The 23,212-nt window shown below is 38.7% G+C and overlaps 1 protein-coding gene across 2 annotated transcripts in view; it reads left to right on the forward strand.

Annotated features, from left to right (window-relative positions):
• The first annotated feature begins 262 nt into the window (after window positions 1-262).
• RASGEF1C (RasGEF domain family member 1C) overlaps window positions 263-23,212 on the forward strand; it is a 94,944-nt gene continuing 71,994 nt past the window's right edge. Inside the window, exon 1 of one of the 2 annotated variants that reach the window (XM_026696133.2) lies at window positions 263-538. The gene's annotated coding sequence lies outside the window, so the exon portion shown is untranslated. The remainder of the gene's footprint in view (window positions 539-23,212) is intronic. The other variant, XM_087924334.1, reaches the window with a different exon arrangement.

Raw genomic sequence — 23,212 nt, forward strand, 5'->3', positions numbered from 1 at the left:
AAGAGGGCCTGGCGCTTGGAGGCCCGTCCATTACGTGGGCTACACCTGTCCACCCTGGCTTGCCGCGCTCCTCTCTTATTGGCTGTCCGCGGCCGCGGGGGTGGGGGTGGGGTGGGGGAAACGGTCCGCCTCAACACGTGCCTGGGAAAAGCAGCAAAAGCCCGGCTTTAGCCGAGGCGAGAAGCGCTGGGGAGGCGGGGAGGGGCCCACGACCCTTAGTGGCCCGTTTCCGCGCGCGGCGGCAAGGCGGCGCTGCACGCCTCCTCCGCCCTGGCTCAGCTCGGAGGTGCGGCACGCGTGTTTGGCCGCAGCCAGCCTCTTGCAACGAGAGCGGCGGCGGCAGCGGCGGTGGCGCAGTGCAAAGTGGCTGGCTCCTTAGCGCCGCGCAAAGCGGGCTGAGCTTCCGAATCCCTTGGCAGGCTGAGGTGGGATCTGGCCGGGCGGTTGCCAGCCGCCGACATCGGAGGCTCGAAAGCCCTTCGGGGAACTCTCCCTGGCTCTCGATGGCGCTGACGGGAGAGAGGAGCACGTAGCTGGGGTGAGTAGCGGCACCTTCCCTCGCCGTCGATCTCTTCCAGGTGGCCGGGGGAGCGGACGGTGCCCTGCCGCCTGCTATTTCGGGGCGGGCGCCCGTCCACCTCCCTTCCCCTCTTGAGCGCATCACTTACGTAGCGGGTGCTAAAGCTACCTAGCATCGGTGACTCCCATCCCACCCCCAAGTCCCTTCCTGGCCAAGGCTCTTTCCTGAGGCGAAGGTGTCGCACTGATCTCGCCTTCAGCCGTGGGGAGGCAACCTTGGCGGGCGGAGACCGCGGGCAAGGCAGCCAGGCGCGGATCGCCATGTCCGTACCTGGCGTCTCGAGGGAGGCACCTTGCAGCGGCTGAGCGATAAGCACTGGGCTGGGCATGCCGTTTACAAACGTTTGGTAGTGCTGGAAGGGAACTACAGTACTTCGATCCCTGGATGCACGTGTGTGTGTGTGTGTGTGTGTGTGTGTACGTGCTGCGCACACATACATTTCCACATACAAGAGGAAGGCTTATAGTGCTCTGGGATAAAGGCAACCATCGTAAATACATGCTGCTTGTCAACTAGGGTTGATTTGGGAAGCCGGACCTAAAACGTGGATCCCTTAGACTTTTTGCGATTAACGAGGAGAAACTTTTAATTCAAGTAATGCACTTCCTTATCGATTGCTGGTGGCGTCTCTGGGCTGGAAACGGAAAGGAGGAGCCGGTGGGGCTTGTTTATATCTGTAAGAAAGATTGGGCTGCCTGGGAGTCACCTGAGATGAATGAGGTTGACCTCCTGTGTGTTGTCTGGGAAGGGTGATGGGAGCCCCTTCTGGCCTGCCTGAGACTGGAAAATCACGTTATATCTATTGAACTGAGTTTAATGGAAGACAGGAAGGGAATCTGGCTCAAAGCTGCTAAACCAAGGGTAACTGTGTTGATAAAGGAGAGTATTTGTAGCTCAGGGTTGAAATGAGGAATTATCTATGCTCTCTGAGCTTGATTGTTTTCTTGCAGATGTTTCATTATCTAAAGTAGGTAACACCATCAGGGTTAATCCATCCCTTATTAGCAATGATGAAGTTACCTAGTTTGGATAATGAAATCTCTGCAAGAAAACAGAGAGCATCAAAGACCTCTTAAACATGCAACCATATACTCTACCTGACTCTGTGGTTTCTTCCCCAAACCCCAAAAACTTTAACCTTACACTATTATTGACCTCACCCCTTTCCTAAGAGGTCTGTAGGGGGTGTGCATAAGCGCACCAACGTGCCGACTGTCCCTGTCCTACTGTTTCTTTTATTTATCTTATATGTAGCCATTTCATGTATTCATAACTATGTATATACTTATACCTATTATCTTGTAAGCGATTGACAAATAAAAATAAATAAATAAATAGATAGATAGATAAATAAATAAACATTCTCTAGCCTTCCACACCTCACAGGATAACTGTTCTTAAAGGAGAACATTCCCTTTCTTGCCTCCCTGTAAGGATCACTCATTGTTTGGAAATACTGGCCTTTAACATAGAGCAAGGGTCTCCAACCTTGGCAACTTGTGGACTTCAACTCCCAGAGTTTTTTAGCCAGCAAAGCTCTGGGAGTTGAAGTCCACAAGTCTTAAACTTGCCAAAGTGGGAGACCCCTGACCTAGAGTACAATTATTTTTTTTGAAAATGCTGAAATTCTCAGAGATGTCACTCACCCCCAACCTTTCAAAATGTTTTGTTGCCAAACAGGTGTGTGAATCCTGGCATATTTACTCGGATGTCGTGTGCCTTGTCTATGCTGTTGTTTGCTTCCAAATAGGTTTAGGTTCGTTTCTTTATTAACTTTGTTCATGTGCATTCTTCATCATTATCTAACCCTTTAACACGTGTTTTCAAATCTGATTTCTAGCCAAGTTAGGCAGAAATAAGCACCTTGCGGTTTCAGGGACTGATCCATGTCATGTGTCCAAAGCAAGAGTGAGATATGCAAATCAAAGAGGTAACAAGAAATACACATATCAAATGCAATTTAAGGTATAATTTTCCATATTTAGTTGGGATTAAATTTTACAAGACCTAGTAGGTTTAAATTCCAGGTGTATGTGCCATAGGGTTGCAGTGACAGTTGTTAGTTCCTTTTTGGCTCATGTGCTGGAAACCTAATCATAGGCTTTAGCTTAACAGGATCATCTTGCTGCTTGCTATTGTTAAAATATACCATTATTTTTGCTTAGATCTTAGTGGCAGAGTATAATTCATCTTTGAAAAACTTGTTTAAAATTAATGTCATGTACTATCTCAGTTCAGGCATATTTCCCAAGGGAAAAATTGGCTTTAAATTGGGAACTGTGCCCCCTTGCATGCTTAGCAAATGTTGTATACCGAGCTTAAACTAGGTAAGAACTAATCCATTGAATAAATAAAACTCCATTTTTACAACCCTGTAATCCCTGTTTGGGACAGAGTCAGGATGATTGGATAGAGCCAAGCACATGGGCTGGATGCCCTTCCAGATGCCTGTGCAGAGTTTGCAGCAGATATTTTTTCTTTGCACCCTGGGAGAGAAATATCTGCCACTAGCTAGGATTGAACTCTCAACCTTCCGAATGGAAGGTGGGCATCTTCACCATCACGGCAATCAATCCATTCGATAAATAAAGAAGATACATTCTTGGAAAAGAACTAAATCATACAATAAAATACTCGCAATTTTTTTCTCCTGAAAACACTTTAAAAATAGAATACAGGCAATATGTGTTGTCATTGCTATTAATTAATTACTTGGTATGGTATGAATTCTGTATATTCAGTGAAGAATCAACTTTACTATATCGCAGATGTTCTCCTATGATAATTAAACTACAATGGAACAACTGTTGTATATTCCAAACTAGCTATTAGTTTTAATTCTAGGCTTGGAAAATAAATGAGTGCAGTATCATCCTAAATATAAATACACACACACACACGCATATATATGAATAAAGAAACTGGAATACTGTGGTACATCAATTGTTTTGATTAGCTTCTCATTTTTTACTGGTTGTGAGATTAAAAAGATAAAGATGCTCTCAACATGAGTCTAACTTCTGATCATTGTCATAGATTCAAATCGATAGCTTTCCTGCAATACTGAAATGGCCATAGGACCCTGGGATGTTGTAGCCATTGTAAATACGTGCTGGATGTCAAGCAGCCAAATTTTGATCATGTGACCATGGGAAGGCTACACTAATTGTAAATGTGAGGACATTTACAGCTGTAAATCACTTTTTTCACTGCTGTTGTAACATCGAACAGTTGCTAAACGAATGGTTGTAAGTCAAAATCTACCTGTATTCAAGTGATTTGCCATTGGCTTCTTCTGATGTTCTTTGATTTTGCTAATCCACTTTATGGTCTTGGTATTCCATAGTGATCTCTCTCTTTAATACATACAGCCTACTTAGCTTTGAAGTCCAAATGAGATCAGCCAGATAGTGCCACCTGAGTCACAGCATCTATTTATGAGACATGAAGCACTGTATTTCAGATAAACTTTTTCTTGCTTAAACACTGTGCAATTGATGCGTTAACAGAAATATTAACAATTAAAGGGGCTGAGATATTTGTTCATAGTTTATATCTTTTAGATGGTTTAGGCTATGTTCTTTTTTTAATGTGTTTGAAGTAACAGAGCCTTTCATGCAAAATGCATATGAAATTTTAGATTACTCTGAACAGTTTTGAGTTTTCCAGGAGCAGTAAGTCAATCTAAACCATTCCCTGGCTGAAAAAAAATATAGTGTTGACAGATGTGGTTGGCAATATGCTGCCTTGCAGTTGTTTGAGATTGATGGGAATCAAAATCTAATAGTATAGTAGAATAGAGTTATGAGAGTTGCAATGCATACTGTCTAAGAGACAATGGTTGTACTTCTTTCCTGTATTGATTGATTTATTGATTTCAGTATATGTTTGACATAAAAAAAATCACTCCTAGAGAGAGAGCCCTATGAGTCTTGGGGTCCACAGGATTGAGCCTGTAGTTTTAGATCTTAAACCCTTTCAGAGTTTCTTTCTTCAGGCAATAACGAAAAAATGGCTTACACATCATTTCAGAAAAAGAAATACTACATGCATATAGTTCTGCATTTGACTGAAGATGTGTCATTTTTGCACATGCTTTGAAAACTTATATGAAATAAAGGAATTCTTACTTCATACCTGTAACCAAAGGCAACTCAGTGTAGAAACAATAGATTGCAACTAACGTATCTAAAGACAATGAGAAAGATTGTACAAGATGCAACAGTTTTTCATTTGTGGATTTTGGCTAAAAAAAAAATCCCTCTAGCTTTTCTGGTTCTACTACTATATAACCTTTTTATTTACTTTATCAAATTTCTAAGTTCCCTTCGTCCCTTAATGACTGTAGATATTGTGCAATGTTTTAAAAAACCCAATTTAGAACAATATAGCAGATCAAAGGAATGGCAAACATCCAGAAAGAGCAATAAAGCATATGATTGCTTGATACAAACAGTTTCTATAAGAAGCCTGCTGTATATCCTAGACCAAGGTCTGGAGAGAAAGCCAGGATTTTACGATTCTTTTAAATGAGCTTGAGGGCAGACAAATATGTTGCAGGGACATTGTTGCCCAGGACATGCTCTAGAATAGAGAAGGCTTTCTGGATTCCACCAGATGACATTGCCTAATCAATGGGATCTAAATTTCTAATGCTGCTCATACAGATTGGACAGAATCAAGATCACATGAAGTGTTAATACCACTTTATAATGCCTTGGTAAGGCCATACTTGGAATACTGCATCCAGTTTTAGTTGCCACGATGTAAAAAAAAAGATCTCGAGGCTCTAGAAAGAGTGCAGAGAAGAGCAACTAAGATGATTAGGGGCCTGGAGAGTAAAACATATAAAGAAGGATTGCTGGAACTGGGTATGTCTAGTCTGATGAAAAGAAGGACTAGGGGTGACATGATAGCAGTCTTCCAATGTCTCAGGAGCTGCCGCAAAGAAGAGAGTCAAGCTATTCTCCAAAGCACCCAAGGGCAGGACAAGAAGAATGGGCGGAAACAATCAAGGAGAGAAGCAACCTAGAACTAAGGAGAAATTTTCTTACAGAACAGTTAATCAATGGAACAGTGTAAATGCTCCAATACTGGAGGTTTTTAAGAAGAGATTGGATAACCATTTGTCTGAAGTAGTGTAGGGTTTCCTGCCTAAGCAGAGGATTGGACTAGAAGACCTTCAAGGTCCCTTCCAATTCTGTTATTCTATTCTATTCTAAACTTATGACCATAATTGCAATCAGAAAGTACAGGAGCAGGTAGCTTTATTGGTAATAACCAGCACCTTGAATTGTACCTGGAATCCACTGGTAACCAGTTCTGTTCACAAAGCAGAGAGACACTATTATGTGATCACATTGTGGCATGGTCATAACTACTTGTGCTGCTATGTTCTACACCACTTGCTGCTTCTGAGTGGTTTTCAACACAGTCTCATTGCAGTTACTATAGAAAGTAATCAAAGTGAGTGACTGTCTGAAGACCCTCCAGACCACCAATAGTTGCAATTGGTACAATAAAGGGTCTTTATTGCAAGGACTTTCTTGGCTCTCCCCTGAGCAGTAACTGTAGATCAGGAAAACTCAAAGGGAAAGTACAGAACTAAACTCTATTTAGGACTCAAGAATCTCTGGGACTAGTAGCCCAAATATTCATCAGATTAGGCCTGAGTCTGCTCCCTCCCATCTAGATACACACATCCTTAGACACTGAGTCAAGACTTTGACATCATTATTTGGTTACTTTGGGGTTGAGATACATAAATCGATATCAGTGAATTGATGATACCTGACCCCAAACTAATATATGACCAGACCCGGCAACCTCATGTGGATGTTAAACAGGAAAGGCAAATGTATAGGCGCTAGCACTAGCACTTATATAGTATATTACTTCACAGTGCTTTTACAGTCTTCTCTAAGCAGTTTACAGAGTCAGCATATTGCCCAACAATCTGGGTCCTCACTTTACTGATCTCGGAAGGATGGAAGGCTGAGTCAATCTTGAGCTGGCGAGAATCGAACTGCTGGCAGTCAGCAGAATTAGCTCACAATACTGCATTCTAACCACTGCACCACCACAGCTCTTCAACACTTGTTTCACTCACAAGTGTTGATCTCTCTCCCCTACTATCAAGTTTCCCCGGAGAAAAAAAGACCTGTCCTGAAAATAACCCCTAAATTGATTTTTACACGTGTGCCCAATATAAGCTCTACCCCACAAAATAAGCTCTAATTAAGACCCTGCCCACTCTGGGGTGTTCAGGGTGGGGCAAGACACATGGCTAAAAATTAAGCTAGGGTGGGGTTGGGGTGGTGGTGGAGCTGCCCTACTACTTACCTTTGGGCAGTTGCAGCCAGGCCTCACACACCCCGACCCCTGCCTTACCAGTCCATTTCTTCTGCAGCCAACAAAGCTGGCAAAGCTTTCCTGAAGGCCTCTGCAGCCAATAACAGAGCTCTAGATCAATCCAGCGCTCTTTTATCTGCTGCAGAGGCCTTCAGGAAAGCCTTACCGACCGCAGAACAAGGCCTCTGACAGTGATAAGGAGGCCGGGGTGGGGGGGCGACACGTGCAAGTAAGGTGAGTCAGTGGAAGACATTCCCCCCCCCCCAAAATAAGACCTGGTACCTTTTTAATGACAAAAAATAAAACCGGGTCTTATTTTCAGGGAAGCATGGTAAGTACCACATAAAACTGATCATAGAGAAAGGAGGAGTAGCATTGCAGTTCCATGCCCCCATTTCTAAATCATGTTTAAATGGGGAGTCAATTTTTATAGGGTCCTCTGGAGCTGTAACCGCCCCCCCCCAACAACCCCAAAGGGGAGATTGGATGAAAATTGTCCAGGATGGGTGGCTCCAGTAGTGATTACTTGAAGACTGTCCAATGGTGTTCAAACATGACATGTATTAATTAAAATGGGCCTGTTTATGGGGATTATAAAACAACCACATTTTACTTTCCCAAGTATTTTTTTTTTAAAACAAATTTTATTAACTTTACAGAACACACAGACAATCAAGGCATAATAACATAAAAGATCTTTCTGGAAAAACCAGTAGGACATACCAAATGTTTCCAGATTGTAATATGTATATTTACGTTATCTGCTCAACTTCATATCTTATCCCAATTTCTCCTTTTCATTCTATTATCCAGATTATATTTCTTACTAATTAAAATTTTTTGCCTTTCAAAAAACAATACACAAACATACAAGACATAAAACATAAAAAACATCATTTCTGAAAGCTGCTTAATCCCGGGTTAAAACTCTTCGCATAGACGCAAATTCAAAAATCATATTTACTTTATATATCATTCCATATCTTATTACCATTTTCAATTTTCTATATAGCTTCTTCCCTCTTTTATCTTTCTTAGTTTTATTTTATTTATCTTATCTCAATACAATTCATAATACTTATCATTCTTTGTCTGTTCTTTTCCAGTTATCCATCCATCTTTTCTCTTTAAATATACTTCTCCGGTACACTGATTGGAGTAACACCTTTGACTCTTTCCCCTAACTTAATAATGCTTAATATAACACTTACATTATATTGGGATTCTGGTTAGTACATTCTAAAATTACACAATAAATTTTATAAAAAAAGCAAGTACACTACAATTACAAAATAAAAGCATATAACCCACCATAAATACCATTAAAAAGCTAATCATATATACTAATACACATTTTACTCTAAATACACATAGAGAAACACACTCTTATGTACCTTCCAGAATCCCTTTTTCAATTAAATTTACCCATTGTCTCTAAATAGATTTTGTTTCTTTAAGTCTTGCTTCCCACCATTAAGGCTTTTCATCCCCTCCTTTCTCTCTTGTTTATTTTTCTCCTTGCCTTTTTTACCCCATTGTCTCTCCTCCTCCCTTTTCTTCTTCTGCTTACCCCCTTTCTGTTGTTTTCTAACCTTGTATCCACCTTTCATCTCATTTTTCTCTTTTTGGATTGTTTTCTCAAACCTTAAAATCCCCTTTTTCTTTTCCTCTTCCTCCTCCTCCCCAAAGAAAGCCCATTGTTCATCCAAGATGGCTTCTTCTTCTTCTTTATTCCAGTCATCCTGCTGCATAGTCAGTTTTTCATAAGTGCATACCGCCATTTCTAAAAATTGAAAAAGAGTGCCCAAAGTATCTTTTCCATCTTGCTCTTCTTTTTAATATTTTTTATATTGAGTTTTTAGTTCATCCAGAAGCAATGCCATCATGAAGAGAAAAACTTCTTCAAAAACAACCACCCAAGTATTTTTAATCAAGAATAATTCCAAAAAATTCCAAAGTCACTAAAAGATCCAAATAAACTATTTCTTTTAATACTTTTTTTTCCTTCTTCTATTTCTCTTTCTGGGCTTACTGATTAATCAAAAAGTTCCCATTGAAGTATATCTTTCTTTAAAGTTCTAGGCAGTCTCCTCCTTTTTCAAGCTCTGCTCCAAAATTTTTTTTTTCCTCTCCCCCCACTTACAACAGCAATTTCCCTTTAAACGCTCAGAAATCCATACCTCAAATACGGGTTTTCCAATTTCTGAAGTTATTAAATCCAAAGTCCAAAATCCTTTATCTCATAACTTTCAAGTTGAAATACCTTCGGTGCCCAAATATATTTTCCAAGTCTCCGTCTGCTATTTCTATGGGGTAGGAGAGTGAATAAAATTTTTTTTTCCCTTGACAGCTTTCTCCGCCGCTTTTCTCTTCTTAGGGATACAATGTATTTTTCAGGCAATAAGCAATTCCGTTCCAGGGTTTTAAAGGTTGTTATTTTCCCGGCTCAGCCAACACTTTCACTTCTGATTCTTCTTTCTCCTTCTTCCTCCAGCACAATCTTTTCCAGCTGCCGGCTTCTTTGTTGGCTCCATTGCTGACCGCCGCTCCACCGCCTTGAGAAAAGGAGTTTAAGCTGGGTGAGGAGGGGGTCTGTGACACCTCCAAACCCCTTCCCAGATCCTCCCTATCTTCGGCTGCCTCTACAGGGCAGCCTTATCCTCCAGACCCATCAGGATCGGAGGCACCAAGACGGCTAGCGCAACAGGGATCGCGCACAGTCGCAAATCCCCGCCGCTGCCGAAGCCTGGCAAACCGGAAGGCCCAAGTAATTTTTTCATAATGATTTACTGCTGAAAAGACAGTAAATCTAAAACAAAATCAGATTCAGATAAAATCATCTGATAAAATCAGATTCAGAAGTAATTAACGAAAGAGTTTTTAAAGAGACCTTTAGGCATAATTAAGCAACATTGCTCAAAGTTTTGGGCTAATTCCATTGAGTATTTTTCATTTGTAAGTTATTTATAAGTTTAGTTTACTATATTCTTACATAATTTATAATGTTTACAGATTTGTTTTGTGATTAAGCTTTTTTTCTGCTGTCCATTTAATTTTCTTTTTTTTCTGCCATCCATTAATTTTATTTTTATCTTTGTTCATTGTGAAGTCAAAGTTCCAAGCCAGCTTTCTATATTTAGTATTAATATTGATCTGATAGGGAACATTGATTTTACTAAATAAGATTGCTTTGATAGGAATGCATAATTGTGCTTTGGGACTTAGTAGAAAGTGCTGGCTAAGAAGAATATTTCTGATTCTGTAAATGTTTTTCTCAATACTATGCATAGCCAATCATTTACCAAGTTTAACCCCTGTTACACAGAACACATGAAATTGCTCATAAGGCCTTAAGATGCTGGAAAATAGCATTTGGAACAAAACTTTGTATTAGCCTAGAAAAGCATAAACTGCTTTAACTCTTAAACTGAAGGCAATCTAGGGACATACTATATGAATGAAAATGAAAATGTAATTATTGCCACCTAATATCTCTAAATAATTAACAAGCATGGCAAATGCAGAGGTACAATTTCTAATCCATGTTTGCAGGCTGCCATTGGTATATAATGTACTGTAATCAGGCAGCATACAATAACCCTAAAGAAGTATGTATGTAGGAGATTTAGCTGGAATCTTTCTTGAAGATCCAATGTTTCCCAACCTGACCCAAAGAGACAAGAGTGTTTTGTCACTCACACTGGAGAAGAGGACAATGCCAAGTTTGGGATTGAGCCTAGGACTCTCACATGGCTGTGGAGACAAAGGCATACTTTAGAGACTATCTTAACAGTGAGAAAGTCCCAAACTTTGAAACTTTCTGGTTCTTCTAAATGTTTAAGTATTGCCCAATTTAAATTTACTTTTCTTGGAGGCTGTCCATGATCCAAGATGCCATTTTTCACTTGTGGATGACTCCTGTTCTACATTAACTTCCTTCCAGCATCTGTAGGCCTTAGCTTAATGAGAATATGAAGTCACATCGAGAACTGAAAGGAAATATTAGCATGCTGGAGAGTTCTTTGAAGGTTTTGACCACATCTGTTTGTGTTCCCGAAGGCAAGCTACTTACTTCACACTTTGAAATCAAGCACATATGGCACACTCCAAAATTTAGAACAGCCCTCTGTGTATTGGGGGAGAGGGAAGAGATGGTGTCAAGAGAAATCTGGTGTTTTCATTTCTTCCAAGAGATGTCAGTCTATCAAACTCCAGTCTTTTGAGCGATTCTGCCCTAATGGCAGTCATGTGGGTCATGGATTGAAAAATAGAGCATTTGTTGAGCAGCTTTTGCATATTACAACCATCACGGAGAGCAGCTTCTGTGCAGAACCTTTCAAGTGGCTTCCCATGTGACAGAGGGAGCAGGACAGCTGCCTCTAAAGAAAACAAAACTAAGCTATTCCTTATTTAAGGCTTTCCAAGTGGTTTCCCATGTGGGAGCTGTAACAGATCAGTCATTTTTCTCTTGGAGAAAAATTTAAAAGTTGATCTGTGCAGTTCACAACTATCCACATAAACCAAATGTTTATATTTTACATTGGAGTATTTTTTATGTAACATAATCATGCAATACTTGGACTATCATTTCTGTTCCTGAATTATTGGGACCAATAGTAATTTACCTAACTTTCAGAGGTAATGTGAAACCTAATTACTTCTGTCATTTTTTGTAGATGAAAGGCAGCCCTTCTTAATTAGAACAGTATTTCCTGATGTATATAGAGGTAGTATGAAACATCTTGATTAAAAACTACATGTGTTAAAATTACTGGGAAGTTTTGCTTCCTCCATGTGAGAATTTCTGATTTCATCCAGACAATTTCTAGGAGCTTTGGCTTTAATTGATTTTCATGTAATTGCCTGTAGATTAAACCTCACGCTTAGAAGCTTTGTTGCTCCTGCAGAATCTGAGTTTTCAAAATATGGTAAAGATAGTACAATTGTGCCGTTTGGAGATAATTCCTTGGGAAATGCCTTATGGAGAGAGATTGTTGCCAAGAGCCTATGTCAAGGCTATAAATATTGGAATAAAATAATGCAACTATGTGTCTGGGGATTACAGAACAGGTTTATGATTGAATGGAAGCAGTCTCAAATACAGCATTAATAACTGTTGCACTTTAGAGTGGCAAGCTCTATTTGCACTTCCATGTTTTGCTTATTAATTATTGTTGTGTGTTATTTTTTACTTTGCAGAAAGAGCTGTAATACTAGAAGGCTGCATATGTGCAGTAATATGGATGGGTTTGGGAACTAATGGTGCAGAACAACTTTATGGCCATGAAGGATTGTGTTTAATGGATATTCACCCAGCCATAACTTCTATCTGATCCCATGCTAGTCTGAAATGTTTCATTTTATTTTTGAGGGAAAAAAGAGAAGCATAGATACTATAGCAAGCAGAGGTTACTACCTGAACAAGGAGACTTTGGGGGGGGGGTCAGGCTGGATCAAAGGTAGTTGATACATGACAGCCTTAGCAAGCCACATGTTATCCAGCACATATCATAATATTGAACCACGGCTTGTTAGGCAAGTAATATTTAGCTCATGTCTTTTCTGACTCAGATGTTGCCTTTTCTCCCTGGGTTTGTTTAATTTTATTTAAGCACATTTTCAGCTGTATATAAACAGTCTGCTTAGCATTTAAATCCATAAATATTCAGTTGGAGTCTTACTAGTAGCAGTTCAGGACCAGATTAGATGATAGGAGAAATGTGTGATCACATTTCAGGTGCTCTTTTTAAAAAGGCATGGGGTAATATGCAAAAGAGAGTTAAGTACTCCTCACAGCTATATCTGCATTGATATCCCAGGGAAAAAAATCCTTTTTTCTGTTCTGCCAACATTAACTTTATGAAGTGTTTATGGAGATTCTCAGTTATCCAGGTCATGGTTGTCCTAAAGGTGCTTTTTCAAAAGGCAGCTGGATTTTCTTTGTTTTTTTTTTCTCTTGAAGATGTTTTGCTTCTCAGTTCTGAAGAAGTTTCACTTCCCAGTTCTGAAGAAGTTTCTTGAATGAGAAGCAAAATGTCTTCAACAACAACAAAAAAAGTCCAGTTGCTTTTTGAAAAAGCACCTTTGAGGCTTATGAAATGTTGTTAAGTACTCTCACCTCTTTAGGCTCTGGTAGTTTTTACTGCAATGAAATTGTTGATCAATTTCTAGGGTGTTTAGTATCAGTGCAGGCAAAGATTCATATTATTGATTGTTGCTTCCTACAAAATAGTAGAAAATTTTTTTTGGGGGGGGACAATATAAAATAAGAGGTCTATCTTAAAACTTTTCTTTCATGTTCCAGGTTGCTTTATATGTTATTTTATGTGGAAGAACATTAATCATATGATCTTCCATTACAACTTGGAACTGATACACACAGATTTACCACATCATTGAGAACTAGGCCTAAGTTGGACTCTCTTCATTATAAAATCAGCATCTGCTGAGCTTGGGAACTGACATGTCATATAGAACTTACACCTATTTCTGAAAACCTGTTTTCCCTTTGTAGAAATCTTGGCTTTTGTTCAAGATAGGTTCCTCCAGGCTTGGTGAGATCGTATGTGGAACCTCTGCTGGGCTTTTCTTATCCTTCTAACTCATTTTCCAGTCTACTGATTGGACAACAGCTGAGCTTTTCAGTAACACTATATAGCTGTTGGGTATGATGTGGACAAATGGGAAGCATCTGACTTGAAGCATGCATCCAGATTGAGAACCTTTGTGTGACTTTAGGAAAATATTAAATTAAGCAACTAAGAAAATTGTTTTCTGGATCTGAATTTGTTTCTAGCATCATGCTTGTACCTGTTGTTTATCTATACAATAGCTTAGACAAACTCATTAACAAGTTATACCAATAATGTATGAAATTTTCCATACAGAAACAGAATGCCTTCTTGAAAAAAAATCTTGACCTTACTGCCTGCCTAAACTTTCTGTTCTTCTCATGAACTTTGCTGCTTTCGGCACTGCCTGGAAATTCACTGTCTTCATAGTTCCACAAAACTTCTTGGCAAGCTAGAAAAAAGTGGGATAGATAGCATCACCACCAGATGGATTTGCAACTGGCTGGCAAACAGTACTCAACGAGTAGTCCTTAATGGGTCTAAGTCTACATGGAGGGAAGTAAGCAGTGGGGTGCCACAAGGTTCCATCTTAGGCCCAGTACTCTTCAATATCTTCATTAACGACTTAGATAAGGGAATAGAAGGGGAACTTATCAAATTTGCAGATGATACTAAGCTGGCAGGAATAGCTAACACCCAAGAAGATAGGCTCAAGATCCAGATGGATCTTTACAGACTCAAACACTGGGCCTTATCTAACAAAATGAAATTCAGTGTAGAGAAAAGTAAAGTCCTACTCTTAGGCAATAAAAACCAAAAGTACACATATAGACTGGGTGAAACCAGGCTCAATAGCAGTAACTGTGAGAGGGATCTTAGAGTCTTAGTGCACAACCAGCTAAATATGACCCAGCAGTGTGCAGCAGCAGCCAAAAAAGCTAATGCAATCCTAAATTGCGTTAACAGAAGGATGCAATCAAGATCAAGTGAGGTACTAATACCACTCTATAAAGCCCTAGTAAGACCACACCTAGAATACTGCATCCAGTTTTGGTCACCACGCTATAAAAAAGATGTTGAGACTCTAGAAAAAGTGCAGAGAAGAGCAACCAGGATGATTAGGGGACTGGAGACTAAAACATATGAAGAATGGTTATAGGAACTGGGCTTGACTAGTCTAGTGAAGAGGAGGACCAGGGGAGACATGATAGCAGTCTTCCAATATTTGAGGGGCTGCCACAGAGAGGAAGAGATTCTATTTTCTAAGAATCTGAAGGCCAGACAAGGAATAATGGATGGAAACTGAAGAAAGAGAGATTTAACCTGGAAATAAGGAGAAACTTTCTGACAGTGAGAACAATTAACCAATGGAACAGATTGTCCTTGGAAGTTGTAGGAGTGTTATCACTTGAGGCTTTCAAGAAGAGATTGGACTGCCATTTGTCAGAAATGGTGTAGGGTCTCCTGCTTGGGCAGGGGGCTGGACTAGATGACCTACAAGGTCCCTTCCAAGTCTGATTATCTGTAAATCTATAATAATAACTACAGCTTTGCTCAGAACTACATCAATTGTTCTGGTTTAGGGTATAACAATATTTACTTTAACTTGTTGCGCTGCAGAAATTCAACAGCTCAACAGCTCTTTTTACTTTGCTTGATGGAAATGGTGTCAAACTAATTCTCTTTCTAGAAGCATTCCTTTTTATTTGAATAACACTTTTGAGATTACCTACAGTAGCTTGTATGCACCATATCTGAGAAAACTAAAGAGTAGTTGCCTATTTTTCATCTTATTGTGAGAGGTCCTTGGTGCTATCTGAGCTTGGTTGTTTTCTTCAGATGTTTCATTACCCAAACTAGGTAACATCAGCTGTGCTAATTAGGAATGGGGTTTGCTCTCAGTTTATATTCTGTATCAGTTTATATTTTAGTGGCTTAGGGTTGATGGGGGTGGTCTTAGAGATTCTTTGGTTGGGCTGTGTGTTGTTTGGGAGTTCCCTGATTGGTACAGTGGTATTGGTAAAATATTTTTACTTCTTGATTGTTGGTCTGATGTTATTATTTTTTGCTTTTGTCCACCGATGACAAAGTTTGTTCATATCAGCACAAAGGCTATTCATTTCTTACGCTTCATATATGGAGTGTTTTAGTCCTTTTTAAGATGGTCTTTCTTTTGAGATACATGATATATGCATTCCCATATGAATTTTTCTTCTGGGAACTACCCATAATAAAAAAAAAATAGATTTATGAAATGTGGCTGCAGCTTTTGCTAACAGATTGGCTTCTCCTTGTTTTTGCTGCTGATGGGCTATAGAATGATAACAGTGTGCATCTGGAAGCATTTTTGATCTGTTAAAAATATTGAAGAATTTCCAAAGAATCTAATATGAATTCTAGACAAAGAGGTTACCTTTCTTTCCTTTTACACATCATGGCTCATTTCTATGAACATTTGTGCTTGCTTTAAAAAGTAGTATACAATATGAGTTTGCTTGCATGCATACAGATATCTTTACAAAGATAAAGGTGTAAACTATGTTAATGTATATTGGAAAAAAGTTTTTAATGTAGTATTTAACAAATGCCTTGATCCCTCTTTTAAAAATATGCAAAGTATTTCCAGTAGTGCATTAATGGAAGAGTTTGTTAAATTTGCACACAATGTGATAATATCCTATGATTAAAACAATAGCAAAGTCTAGTGACTTTAGAGGAAGATTGGATGAGATATCCAATATCATATGCAGATTTTCTAATGTACACATGCTAAAAAGAATGCATATATTACAGTAATTTTAGATGATTGTAAGTGTGGAGATTATGGCAACTGCTGTCGTTAAAATGACATTTGTTCCCAGGAACAGATGGTGCTTGGGTGGTGACAAATGGATTCACTTTGGGTGTGATTCATACATGGCATTAGTTACTGAACAATAAAATATCAAGGAGACTTTTGAACCAATACAGTTACAGTTATGTTTTAAATTTAATATGTGTATTTATAATAGCAGCCTACTGATGCCTTGTCACAGCTGAGTCTTTTTTAATAGCCATATCTAAATATCAAACTTAGAGAATGTAGTTTAGAACTTAAATACTCATTTGGGATAAAGGTCACCAGACTAGTAAAAATGGGTAGCATTTGATGGGGAGAATCATAGCTCAATAAATACAAAAGGCAGTTTTCTAGGCACCTATGTAAGCTTAAAAGACCTAGTGAAAAGAAAGTGGCATTTCACCCACACCTTGTTGGTGGATTCCTCCCTGATCATTGAGAGAGAGACTTGTAGCTCCAACAGCATTGTATTAGAGGAAAATCTCTGACCGCTTCTAGAACTCATTCTATTTAGCATGAATGCCCATAGAAGGAGCAGTTACTTCAGCAGCCAATTTTTGAAAGTCCTGTAAGAAACCCTACAGAGTAGCTGCCAGTGTATGGCAGAAAGCTGGTCATAAATGCTGTAAGCAGAAGGAAATCACCTTTGAGATGTTTATGACACTTTTATAAACTCTATGATGGTTTCCCATTAGTAGTTTCCTGTTCGTCGTTGCCTGCTGAGTTGTGACTAGTAGTGTAGATATATAAAATTATATACCACGACACAACAAAGAATAACCTCTCAAATCAAAAGAAAACGTAACAGTATTTAGCTGCTTTGCAAACCAGATCCCTCATAATCAGACCTAATCAAAACGTAGACTTATTGCTAGTACAGGATGAATAATTGAAGTAATTACCTTCCCTGTAATATCTGCCTCAAAATTGTTAATTTCCATATTGAAGTCTGAAGCAGTCACAAGTATACACTGATTTCATAGTTGGCATTTTCTTATAGCTGGAAATAAATGGAATAGAATATTTAATGAAGTTTCGTAGTGGTCATGCTTTTTTATAAAATGGCCTGTCATACCAGATTTGCAATTTAATTTCCTGAAAGCCATTTCAGTTTGCCAGGTTTAAAAATTAGCTACATTGACAAAGAACATTTAACATAGTACCTCAGAAATTCCAGACATCTCTGAATCGTTTTTTTTTTTTAAGCTTTGGGATTCCCATTTCACTCCCCACCTTGCTTTGAGATTCTCTCTGGCTGATGCTAAACTAGAAGCCTTGCTGTCAATATTTCAAGAACACACCTCTTTAGATAGGGAGGCTTCTTTAAAGAACTAGAACAACAGTTAAAAAGAAAAATGTAGCAGCTGCCAAGTGTCAGTGCGATCCCTGTTTTCAATAGAAAGAAAGTTCGATATTTACACCATTTTCTCTCTCCTGTGTCACACAGAAGTAGCCAAGAGATTCATGATTTTAGTTGAGAGGAACAGTGATTACTTGTCTGTTTATCCATCTGGTCTCAGGCTGTTTGCCTCTGACTTTGATAAACCTAGTCCTTATACCTGGCATATTATCTCTTATCTGCTTCTTCATCTATAAACTTCTTTCCCAAATTTTTCTTCCATAATTTTGTGTTTCCATGCCACATTCAAGCAATAGATTCAGCAGTGTCTGGAGTTTCCCGTTGAACTCTGTTATATTTGAGATCTGCCCAATTCATTTCTAGTCAAAGAATGCTGCAAGAACAAGTTATGACCTATGTCATTAGTGGCCCTGTCATAGTGATGGAAAGTGTCAATTCTACAATATGAAAGTTGTTCTAGGCTTGTTTGGGAGATCCAATTTGTGGCCCAGTAGCCAGTGGTAGCTACTACTTCCCATCAATCAATTACTGTACTTTCCTGAGGCATGGTAGCTCAGTGGCTTAATGTTGTTGGAGAAGGTCTGTACCCTGGTGGTTCAAGTCCTAACACTGCATGATGGAGTGGGCTCCCATCACTTACCTCGATTTTCTTTTTTTCTTTTTCTTTTGGTATATGTGGAACTTTGCAGCTAGGGCAAATATTTTCCAGATGGGCAGAAAATGGTGGGGCACGTATCAAATGTTTTAATAGCTTTCCAGGTTTAGAAAGGATGGATAGGCTGATCTTTCACTGGCCCCACTTGTGGAGCCTCTGATGCCAGTAGTGGGGAATATTTAATGTTTGAAAAATAGAGATCAGTGTACCATGTAGCCAAACCTTAATAAGTACAATTGTTTCAAAGTTCTTCGTGCAACCCAAGAACTGATTTAGAAAAATGCATATCAAGAGTCACATTTTTAGTTGAAAAAAAATAGTAACAAATAAGCCAGTCCCTTTGTAAGGCATATAGGTGTTCCAGGATCATCTACTATTTTGGTTTACAAGTCAGATTGTCTACACCCTTTCATTCATCTAGTGCTCTAATCTTAGATTGGGATCAGCATCTTTAAATATCAGCAGTGTCAAAATATAAACTTGGGTACCACATATATGCTGATTTTAATTCCTCATTCCAAAGCTGCAGAATATGTCTTCTAACAATGTGTTACCACTCATAAATGGCTTCAGACTGAGCATCAAGACTTGCAGGTTCTGTACTATCTTGTCCCATTGGGACCATATTAATTCCTTAACCATTCCTAAAATCTCCTACTCTCATGTCTTTTCATATGGAAGAGTTTTCACTTCAGAAGCGGATGGAGATGGAGTATCTCCAGAGAGCACTGAATCTCAGCATTCCTTGAGGGTTTGAGGGGATTAGGATCCAATAATTTCTTGATAGCCACAAATTGTGCTCCAGAAAAAAATGTCGGTCCTAGATGAACTTACCACTTATGTGTCAATATTTTTAAAAGATCTAACTTTGAGCTTAAGGACTGCAGGTGATGAAACATCTCATTTAATTCGTTTTATAACATCTACATAAAAGCACAACTTTCAGCTAATCATTCAGTGGTTGATTTTATTTGGCATATTACATTCCTCCTGATACTGAGCCATGGTGGTACAATATGCAGTTTTGCAAACTAACTGCCCACAATCAGGAATTCAATTCTGATGGGCTCCAGGTTGACTCAGCCTTTCATCTTTCTGAAGTCAGTAAAATGAGGACCTAAATTGTTGGAGACAATATGTTGACATATGTAAACATACAGAGAATGCAGTAAAGCACTATGGAGCAGCATGTAAATCTAAGTGCTATTACTAATGCTCTTGCTATAATGATGAAGTCTTTGTATCAATGCTTCCAACTTTGCTTGTCTTAATGCTTCCAATTACTACATTCTACTCATTCTGCACTGCATTTTAGTATGACAATATCCTGCTATTGGAAAATAGTAAAAAAAATGCAGTGATGCATGATGTAATCTATAAAAGATTGTTCTGTGTGGGGTTCATTTTCTGTAGGGCCAACCACTCCTTTGATACACACTGATTACACATGAAGCAACAGTTCTAAAATATTTACTCCAGGCTGCATATTTTTTGAATATTATTATCAGTTAAAATTAAATAAACATTTAATTAGGAGTATCCAAATCAGGTCAAAACTAGTTTAGGGAAAAATTATAGCAGCAATTAAAATAAAAGTTAATGTGTACAGATTAGGTGCTTTGCTTATGGAACTAAAGAGTCACATAGTTATTAAAAACCCAGGGTGCAAGTGGACATTCTTGTCTAGTTCTTCTGAATAGTGGGAAGGATAGGTGAAATCTTATAAGCATTCCCAGAAGAATCAAGTCTTTGACTCTCTAGTGAGCAGAGTTCCCAAATTAGGGGCTCATAGCACATGTACATCTTTTATACAGGTAGTCTTTGAGTCCCAACACAATTGAGCTCAAAATTTCTGCTGCTAAATGAGACATTTGTTAAGTGAGTTTCATCCTATTTTATGACCCTTCTTGACACTCTTGTTATGTTGAGCTGTTGACTTTGCTTGTCAGAAGGGTACATACAACCTGACACTGGGACACTACAACCGTAATAAATATGAATCAGTTGCCAAGCATCTGAATTTTGTTCCCATGACCATGGGGATGTTGCAGTGGTCACTAAATGAATTGTTGTAAGTCGAGAATGATCTGTAGGTGTGCTAAGTTCATTTTCTGGGTGAAATCTGCAGAGTGTGAATGGAAGAGAGACATGTGGGGAAAGGATAAGTCATTCCTTCCCACACCCTTGTATTAGGCTCTATAAAGGGATATATCTGATTTCTCGCCATTGCATAAGTCTTTGTATTGAGACAACAGGCGGCCGAGTGCTTAAGTGGTAGAAACTTCCTCTTTGTCCTATATGCTTTTGGGCTTCATATATTTATGGCTCCTTTCTATGCGTCTAGTTATTGTCTTTCCTCCTCCATGCTTTTCCTGCCTTATAGACAACTTGTTACTCTTTTTGCTTCCACTTGTTACTTCAGCCATCTTCCTCCTCCTCCTTTCTGTTTTCTATTTCTTATCTGTTCACTTGCTCCTTTTTTTTCCTATATGTAGGTTCCAAATAGTTATAGAGATCAAGAATTGACCATCTCACAGCAAGTGTGGGAAGATGCCTGCAATTGTAAAATGCATGGAGAACTTGGCTAGCTCAGCTGATGCTCCCGAGATACTAAGGCTATGTGGCTTAGGCAGATTTCTGGCTTTTACCTGCGCTAATGATCGTTATGATTACCACTTTGGTGTAGTGAGCATATGGTACCATAGAATGATGAATGGAAAGAAAATATGGTTCTGTGGTTCCAAATTGGAGAGAAGCGGTTTCCTGGGCTTCTATTTAAATAGATTTGTTCAAGATTAACAATGTAACAATTTGTCATTGCTGGAGGCACTCTCTCAAGATTCTAGACCTCATTCTTTTGATTTGATTTATTAGATTTGTTATGGCTGCTGACTCCAGAAGACTCTGCCCTAATAAAGGAAGCTGTTTCCTTGATGTACAGTGGTAGCCCAGCTTATCAATCCTCATAAATATTATAAAAAATATTATTTCCATACTTGTGTAGAAGGAGGGGGGAAGAGAAGACCCAACAAACGTATGCAAACTATAATACTGGAATAGATAGTTGTATTGCTAAATCAAAACCTGAGGCACGCCTGGAAAAAACATGGGAAAACTTTCTTTTTCTTGCCCATTTTATATTTAAGGTATGGAGATGCCTTATAGTCAATTCTGAATAAGATGTAGAGGTTTTAAATTTCCAGGAGAATGCAAACTATATAATTCAACCTGAGTGTCATTGATTGAATTTTACTACAGGCCATTACAACTTAACTAGCCTACCTTGTTGAATTCCTAATTAACTGGCTGATTTTTTACTCACTATTCTGCCTGATGAATGAAAATCTATATATATAAAAGCAAAATACCACTCACGCATCATCACAAAATCTCCAGAATTGTAAAGTTTACAAACTTGAAATTTGGTATGTATGTTCCTCTTGGCTTCTAGGTGCTCACTAAGAAAGAATTTTTCAAAATGACCATCAGAGCATTAGTATTTCATATATTATTATTAACATGCTCTGATGCTAAGGAGTTCTATTCCCCTTCCCCACCTGAAAAGAAATCTGTTCCAAATGCAAAACACAAGCAGAGGAGTTTCAGTTTCAGTTTTACTTTCACAGCAGCAACCAGCTTTAGTACAGAACAGTTGAGCTAAACCACGCCCAGGCTCCTTGCTGTCTCCTTGCTCACACAGCAAATACTGTTTCACTTTCCAAACAGCACTCAACTCTCTCACACACTGACAGGACACTAGCCACATGAATGCCGATGGATGTTGGTAGGCAGAGGCATATTTTTTTTCTCCTTATTTTCCTCCCCAAAAACTAAGCCCGATCACATAGTTTCATAGCAAAACATGGGTATAGAGCTAGTATTTTTCCCCCTTCCAGAGCTTTGAGGTTTTAACAGCAGTGGACAAATAGGAATCTAACAATAGGAATTTGAAATGCACAACAAAGCAAATTGGTGGGATCTGCCAAAATTGATTATGATGTGGCATGGATGTTGTGCAGCTGTTGTTGTTTTTTTGCCCCCAGATACACTTGTGCTTATGACATTTTGCATGGTGAAGAACACCTGTTTCTGAGAAGGGCACGTAAAAGAGCCTTTTACATTTTTTAAGAGCTTACATTAAGGTAATTCTCCTTTTAAAAGCCAATACTGAAGAAATTTACATAACAAAAAAAATGATTGCAGAAACTTGTGTTTAAGAAGCTGTTCTGAGAAAAAAAATACATATATTAGAGGGAGTTGTAAAAATATGCATTGTTAAAGAAAATCATGAATGAATATGGATGAGTATTTTTATCAAATCTTTAAAAAGAATTGTTTAAAAAAAGAGAGAAAACATTTGCACAGACATCCACCTGACATATCTCTATTCAACTGATACAGACTTCCCCTTCATTCTTCCTTCATGCCGGTGGGCAGAGAACTTTCTCTACTAGCAAATAAAATGTATGTAATTAGTAAACCAAATCATCATTCAGACATAATCGTAGCCACAATTTGGTTTATTTGATTTCATATTAGAATGTTGCATGAACCCAACATTGCACGGTTATGTATTTGAGCCAGTTTCTGACATAGTGTATTTTGCAACCCTAGTAAATTGTGGTTTATTGTTCGTTATAAGCCCCAATCAAGTGTTTGTAACCCTGGAGTGGTAACATGAAATTTGCTAGTGGTTTCATCCAGGAACTCAGACATTCTCATCCATGTCAGACACTTCTTATTGTAGCAATCTTATTGATTAAACTTCAGGGGGAAAAATACTCTTGAGCCAATTTGTGATTGTTTCCTGCTGCTTGATTATCGGTGATAGACACAGAATACAGAACCATCAGAC

This window comes from Pseudonaja textilis, chromosome 2 (assembly GCF_049901715.1).
Source record: "Pseudonaja textilis isolate UNSWEBS1 chromosome 2, rPseTex1.2, whole genome shotgun sequence".
NCBI classification, from domain to species: domain Eukaryota; kingdom Metazoa; phylum Chordata; class Lepidosauria; order Squamata; family Elapidae; genus Pseudonaja; species Pseudonaja textilis.